Here is an 8,224-nt window from a genome sequence, read left to right as displayed (position 1 = left end):
TGCAGTAACATTAGGCAAGAAATAAAAGGTATCCAAATTGGAAAGAAAGAAGTAAAATTACGTCTGTTCACAGATGATATAATCCTATATGTAGAAAACGCTAAAGATTACACACGGGCACACGCATGTGCGCGCACACACACACAGACCTGGTAGAACTAATAAACAAATTTGGCAAAATGGAAGGATACACAAAAATCAATTGCATTTCTATACACTAACAATGAACAATCCAAAAAGGAAATTTCATTTATAATAGCATCAAAAACAATAAAATACTTAGGAATTAACTTAACCAGGGAGGTAGAAGACTCGTACACTGAAAATAAAACATGGTTGAAAGATATGAAAGACATAAATAAATGGAAAGATATCTCATGTTCATGAATTGGAAGACAATATTGTTAATATACTACCCAAACTGATCTACAGATTCAGCACAATCTCTATGAAATTTTCCACGATGTTTTTACAGAAATAGAAAAAACTCCATCCTAAAATTCATGTTGTGAAAATAAAAAACAAACAGGGACTAGCCTTGAAAATTCCAAGAGCAAACAAAACCAGTTTAGTCACACAACTAAAGCTAAACTAAAATAAATTAAATTAAGCTTAATTTATTTTGCAAGACTAACTTGACCTGGGTCAAATTGTTTTGACATTTTTGACAAACTTCCCAAAATCAAATTCTAAATTGGAGTCTTTCTGACCCGGAAGCAAGTTGAGATTTTCTAGAAGGCCCCTGGAACATCTCAAAAGATTTGTTTTCTCACCTTTTAAAGGAGATAAGTTAAACTGATTAGGCTTCTTTGGTATGTTAAATTATATAAGAATCATCGTCAGTTAAGTGATACTAAGCTTTCCTTATGTTGTATTTGTATAGACATATAAGTGTTCTAGAAATGGTATGAAATTCCTAAAATTCTGATATAATGTTATCAGTCATAATTTTCAAATGTATGTCACAGAAATAACTAAATTTATTTGTCAGTTGCGTTATTTGTGTGTGTCTGTACGCGAACTTTCACCAGATCTTTAACCACGGCTGTTTTTGTCTTTTGACATTTGTCGACGGTTATTGCTTTACCCTGATGCTTTTGCAAAAGTGTTCTTGCAAAAAAATGCTTTCTTCCAAGAAATTCATGGAGAAGACCCTGACAAGTACTTCAGAACGCAGGTTTCTGATAACTTTAAGATCATAACACTGAACTGAATAAGAATTTCTAAAACTCTGATGGAAAACTGATGAATTCAGAAAACTGCTAACAAAAGATCAAGATAAACAAGAATTAATTACAGGATACTAAATGAACTGATGAGGATGATTATAATTTTTATGACTTCATTTAAAACACTGCTGCTTCTTTAATGTTTTGCTTTTGAGATTCAAAGAACCCCTTTTCTCCTCTCTTCAAAGCTATCTATCTGTAACTAACAACAGTTTGGTAAAGTATACCTTGGCAGCAAAGGTTAACACATCTGTCTTTTCCTCTCTGCCTGATCCCTCCAGAATTTCTAAATTTCTTAGTAAATATTCTTATTTTTCATGACAATGTACGTATTTGTCTATGTTCAATAAAAATCTAATCTCTTTATAATAGGACACAGTTAGACAGGTCCTTGTCTTGGCTTCCTGGCCTTGAGAGGCTTTTGAAAGTTCAGGCTGAGATTCCTTATGAAAAGTTCCAGCAGAGATTTAAAATAGTCAATATAGTCAGTCACTAGACTTCCCTGGTGGTGCAGTGGTTAAGAATCTGCCTGCCAATGCAGGGGACACGCGTTCGAGCCCTGGTCCAGGAAGATCCCACATGCTGCAGAGCAACTAAGCACGTGTGCCACAACTACTGAGCCTGCGTTCTAAAGCCGCAAGCCACAACTACAGAGCCCTCATGCCACAACTACTGAAGCCTGCCTGCCTAGAGCCTGTGCTCCGCAACAAGAGAAGCCACTGCAGTGAGAAGCCCGTGTGCCTCAACGAAGAGTAGCCCCCGCTCGCAGCAACTAGAGAAAGCCCATGCACAGCAACTAGAGAAACATACCCAATGGAGCCAAAAATAAATAATTTTTTAAAAAGACAGTTAAAAAAAATATATATATGTATATATAGTCAGTCACTATTCTTGCTGCACTTATATAAATAATCAGGCCAAGTTTATTGAAACTAGACTTAATTTTCAAACAAATTAATCTTGTGATTAGCTTTGATTAAAAAAGGGGGATGATTATAGAGAGAAAAATTGTATTTTAGTAATACACCTTTGTGGATATCAGATTCTAGTGCTATTAATTGTCTTCCAGGTTTTGTTTTCTACCTGTTGACTGGAATGGAAACTGAATTCTTCTAGTTTCCTCCAATATTTGGCTTGAACTTTCCAAACAAATATTTCTGATTTTTTCCCACTATTTTGGCTTGGAAACTAAAACTGTCCTTTTCCAAAGTCATGCAAGCTAAAGCTGGACGAGTTAAAGTAAACTTCAGAGAAATCATCACAACAGCTCATGTGGGGTCAATTTCATGCCTGTTGGCTATGTGACCACTCAGAAAAATCACCTGAGACTTTCACACTGCAAACCAGGAAAATCTATCTGATTGCCACTGCTTGCCCCCCCTCCACCTGAAGATGCTCAAACTTGACACCTGGAAATTTTCCCAACTGGCTGCTCTCCAAACTCAGAGACTGAATTTTTTTTTTAACACCTTTATTGGAATATAATTGCTTTACAATGGTGTGTTAGTTTCTGCTTTATAACAAAGTGAATCAGCTATACATATACATACATCCCCATATCCCCTCCCTCTTGCATCTCCCTCCCACCCTCCCTGTCCCACCCCTCAGAGACTGAATTTTTAATTTGCTCAGAAACGGAATTTATAATTTGCTATTAACCTCTGTTCTTCTTTTGTTTCCATGGAAATGCCTCATTAAATTACCTGATTGCTCACACCATATAGAAACGTAACTTAGGTGGAAGCTCACCTGCAATAACATCTCCTGACTTAAAACATCCTCGTGTTCATCTTGTAACCATGAGGATATAAGGATATGTTTGCTAATACATCATGTTTTGTCTATGTAAATAATTTTTAAAAACTGAAACCCAATTACACATTATCCAAAATAGATTGTAGATTGATTTAGAGGTAAAACCTGAATCTGATTATAACCCATTTGAGTTACTTAATTGTTTAAATCTTGTCTCCTGGGGATCTCTGCACCTGGGAATTTTCCAATCCTTGGGTTGGCCAAAAAGTTCATTTGGGTTTTTTCCATAGGATCATACAGAAAACCCTCAACAAACTTTTTGGCCACCCCCAAATTTTCCTTATAGTCATCGTATTAACCTCTCTAGGGCATTGTATACTCTCAAGGGTTTTTATTGCCTGTCAGCAGCCACTCTCACACCAAGTGGTATCCACTGTGATCAGACTCCTGGGTGAAATCAACAATAACCGCATAAACAATGAAGATGGTGACTACATGGCCCTCCGGCCTGATGACTCAACTAATGGACACAGTGACTATGCCATTCTTTGGCCTGACTATCCATCAGCGAGCGGTAAATGAGAATGACCCTATACTGGTTGGTGATACTCTCAGGCTGCTGGAAGAATGAGCAAAAAGAGGAATTGGTAAAATCGAAAACAAATGGAAATCAGCCTTGAAAATTCCCTGGGCAGACAAAACCAGTTTAGTTACACAAATAAAGCTTAATTTAGTTGACTTGCAAGGCTAACGCTACCTGGGTCGTTTCTTGCTCAGGCCTCTGAAAATCATAAGCAAAACTTGAACGATTTCCGAAGGTTGATAAGAGGTAATCACTGAAAATTCTAATATTATAACCAACTGCTGTGAAGAATAGACAGTGACTGCTTTCTCCCTACATAAGCTGCTTTACAGCAATATACTTCTGGGCCTCAGTCCATGTTTTGGTTTGAATGCTCCCGGTTTGCAAAGCATCTTTTCAGTATGTGCACAGTAAACTTCTACTTCAGGGATTCACTGGTTTTGCTTCAGCTCTTTCTGAACTTTTGACAATGTGGAATCTACAGGGACCCCCAACTAGCCAAAACAATGGTGAAAAATAAGAACAAAACTGGAGAATGAACACATCCTGATTTAAAAACTTACTACAAAACTACAGTAATAAAAAAAAGTTTGGGCTTCCCTGGTGGCAACAGTGGTTGAGAGTCCGCCTGCCGATGCAGGGGACACGGGTTCGTGCCCCGGTTCGGGAAAATCCCACATGCCGCGGAGCGGCTGGGCCCATGAGCCATGGCCGCTGAGGCTGCGCGTCCGGAGCCTGTGCTCCGCAACGGGAGAGGCCACAACAGTGAGAGGCCCGCGTACCGCAAAAAAAAAAAAAAAAAAAAAGTTTAGGCTTAGCATAAAGACAGATATATAGCTTAATGATGTACAACAGAGAGCTCAGCAACAAATCCTCACATATATGGTCCAATAATTTTTGACAAGAGCGCCAAGACCATTTATTGGCAAGGACAATCTTTTCAACAAATGGTGCTGGGAAAACTGGATATCCACATATAAAAAATTAAGCTGGACCCTTCCCTAACATCATATACAAAAATTATCTCACAATGGATCAAAGACCTAAATGTAAGAGCTACAACTATAAAACTTTTAGAAGAAAGCAAGGGAAAATCTTCAGGGATTTGGCAATGATTTCTTGGATATGACCCCAAAGGCACAGGCTTCGGACTTCATTCAAATTTAAAACTTTTGTGCATCAAAGAACTCTCTCAACAGAGTAAAAAGGAAATCTACAGAATGGGAAAAAAATATTTGCAAGTCACACATCTGATAACGGATTAATATCCAGAATATATATAGAACTCCTTTAACTCAAAAGCAAAAAAAAAAAAAAAAAAAATTCAATTAAAAAACAGGCATGGGTTCCGGAGCCTGTGCTCCGCAACAGGAGAGGCCACAACAGTGAGAGGCCCGCGTACCGCAAAAAAATAAATAAATAAAAATAGGCATAGGACTTGAATAGACATTTCTCCAAAAAAGATATACAAAGAGTCAATAAGCACTTGAAAAGATGCTAAACATCACTAATCATTAGGGGAATGCAAATCAAAACAAAAATGAGACACCACTTCAAATCCATTAGGATGAACAAACAAGCGAATCCAAAAATGGGCAGAAGATCTAAATAGACATTTCTCCAAAGAAGATGTACAGATTGCCAACAAACACATGAAAGGATGCTCAACATCACTAATCATTAGAGAAATGCAAATCAAAACCACATTGAGGTATCACCTCACACCAGTCAGAATGGCCATCATCAAAAAGTCTACAAACAATAAGTGCTGGAGAGGGTGTGGAGAAAAGGGAACCCTCTTGCACTGTTGGTCAGAATGCAAATTGATACGGACACTATGGAGAACAGTATGGAGGTTCCTTAAAAAACTAAAAATAGAACTACCATATGACCCAGCAATCCCACTACTGAGCATATACCCTGAGAAAACCATAATTCAAAAGAAGACATGTACCACGATGTTCACTGCAGCACTATTTACAATAGCCAGGACATGGAAGCAACCAAAGTGTCCATCAACAGATGAAAGGATAAAGAAGATGTGGCACATAGGTACAATGGAATATTACTCAGCCATAAAAAGAAACGAAATTGAGTTATTTGTAGTGAGGTGGATGGACCTAGAGTCTGTCCTACAGAGTGAAATAAGTCAGAAAGAGAAAAACAAACACCATGTGCTAACACATATATATGGAATCGAAGGAAAAAAATAGTTCTGATGAACCTAGGGACAGGGCAGGAATAAAGACTGAGACATAGAGAAAGGACTTGAGGACACGGGGGTGGGGGAAGGGTAAGCTGGGACAAAGTGAGAGAGTAGCATGGACATATATACACTACCAAACGTAAAACAGATAGCTAGTGGGAAGCAGCTGTATAGCACAGGGAGATCAGCTCGGTGCTTTGTGACCACCGAGAGGGGTGGGATAGGGAGGGTGGGAGTGAGATACAAGAGGGAGGGGATATGGGGATATATGTATACAATAAGCTAATTCACTTTGTTATACAGCAGAAACCAACACAACATTGTAAAGCAATTACACTCCAATAAAGATGTTTAAAAAATCCATCAGGATGGCTATTATAAAAGCAAAAACAAAAGCAAAAAAACAAGCGTTGGCAAGGATGTGGAGAAATTGAACCCTTGTGCACTGCTGACCAGAATGTAAAATGGTGCAGCCACTATGGAAAACAATATGGCAGTTTCTCGGCAATTAAAAATAGAATTATCAGGGACTTCCCCGGTGGCGCAGTGGTTGAGAACCCACCTGCCAATGCTGGGGACCCGGGTTCGATCCTTGGTCTGGGAAGAACCCACAAGCCGTGGAGCAACTGAGCCCATGCACCACAATTACTGAAGCCTGTGTGCCTAGAGTCCGTGCTCCACAATAAGAGAAGCCACTGCAGTGAGAAGCCCGTGCACTGCAACGAAGAGTAACCCCCTCTCGCCGCAACTAGAGAAAGCCTGCAAGCAGCAACAAAGACCCAAAGCAGCCAAAAATAAATAAATAAATAAATTTATTTTTAAAAAGTAGAATTATCATATGATCCAGCAATTCTACTTCTAAGTATATACCCCGGAGAACTGAAAGCAGGGTCTTGAAGAGATATTTCCATACTAGTGTTCACAGGAGCCAAAAGGTGGAAGCAACCCAGTGTCCATTGATGGATGAATGGATAAACAAAATGTGATATATACATACAGTGTAATATTATTCAGCCTTTAGAAGGAAGGAAATTCTGACACATGCTACAACACAGGTAAACTTCGAGGGCGTTATGCTAAGTGAAATACGCCAGTCATACGAAGATAGGCACTGTATGATTCCACTTACATGTAGTATCTAAAGAGACAGAAAGTAGAATGGTGGTTGCCTGGGGCTGAAGGGAGGTAGAAATGAGGAGTTGTTATTTAATGGGTACAGAGTTTCAGTCTGGTAAGATGGAAAAAGTTCTAGAGGCAGTGGTGTTGGGTGCAGAATATGAATATACTTAATGCCACTGAGCTGCACTCTCAAAAATGCTTAAGATGGTAACGTTTGTGTTATGTGTGTGTTACCACAATTTTTTAAAGTAAAAATATTTTTGTAAAAAATAGGAAGTATAAAAAAAAAAAAGAATGCAGTAGTAGCAGCCTATATAGCTGTCTACCTGTTTCCACTCTTGCTGTTCTACAATCGAGTTTTTAAAGAGTCAATCAGATCATGTCACTCCCCTGCTCAAAACTCCATAATGATTCCCAACATTCTCAGAACAAAAATCCTGACCACGGTCTACAAAGGCTAGACCTGATCAGCCCCTCCTCCGTTCTATACGACCTCATCTTCTGCCACGAGGACTTGCCTGCTGCTCTGTGTGTGTACATGTGCTGAAATGCCCCAGCACCCCTCACTCCCTCACTTCGTTCTGGTCTCTGCTTAAATGCCACCACCTCAGAGATGACTTACCTGACCTCTCTTCCTAAGAGACCTCCCCACACACTCTCTACCCGCTTAATGCTGCTTTATTTTGCTTTATAGTGTTCATCACCATTACTACTTCTGATAATATTACATATTTATTTGTAAATTGTTAAACTCCTAGGCTATTTGTCTGTACAGACTTCTCAGACTCCTTGGGGTTCTGGCTGGAATGTGGCCAACCTCCAAAGAGCTGGCAAAGCCCTTGCTCTCTTCCCACGCTTAGGCCTGTGGACACTCCAGCCTTCATGTCCATTTCCCCGCCCCTGCAAACAGCCACCCTTGGCCATTCCTAGGACATAGAGGTACACAAGATGTATGCTCCAACATACCTGGGGAAGAGGCCACACAGCCCCTGGGGACACTTGGCTGGGGAATTCTCAGGAAGTGGGCCTGGGAGATGGGCACAGCCTTTAGCCCCACAGTCTCCCAGCCCCCTTGGGACAGGAGGGGCTGGAAGGCTGTAAGAGGACTAGAGGGGGGTTCTCCAAAGCAGTTGCTGCACCCAGGGCAGCAACTCCCCATGCCCTAGTCTACAAATGGTTCTACATTCAAGGTCCCACCCCAGCCTCCCTTTCTGGTCATGTTTCCTGTTAGTGCCCTTCTTGCTCCTTACCCACACTCCAGTCCAACTGAATTATTTGTTCATCTCCAAAAACAAAAAGCACCATTTTAGGGCTTCCCTGGTGGCTCAGGGG

Source organism: Neophocaena asiaeorientalis, unplaced genomic scaffold (genome assembly GCF_003031525.2).
Source record: "Neophocaena asiaeorientalis asiaeorientalis breed wild unplaced genomic scaffold, Neophocaena_asiaeorientalis_V1.1 scaffold59, whole genome shotgun sequence".
Classification (NCBI taxonomy): domain Eukaryota; kingdom Metazoa; phylum Chordata; class Mammalia; order Artiodactyla; family Phocoenidae; genus Neophocaena; species Neophocaena asiaeorientalis.
This window is presented reverse-complemented; position numbering follows the sequence as displayed.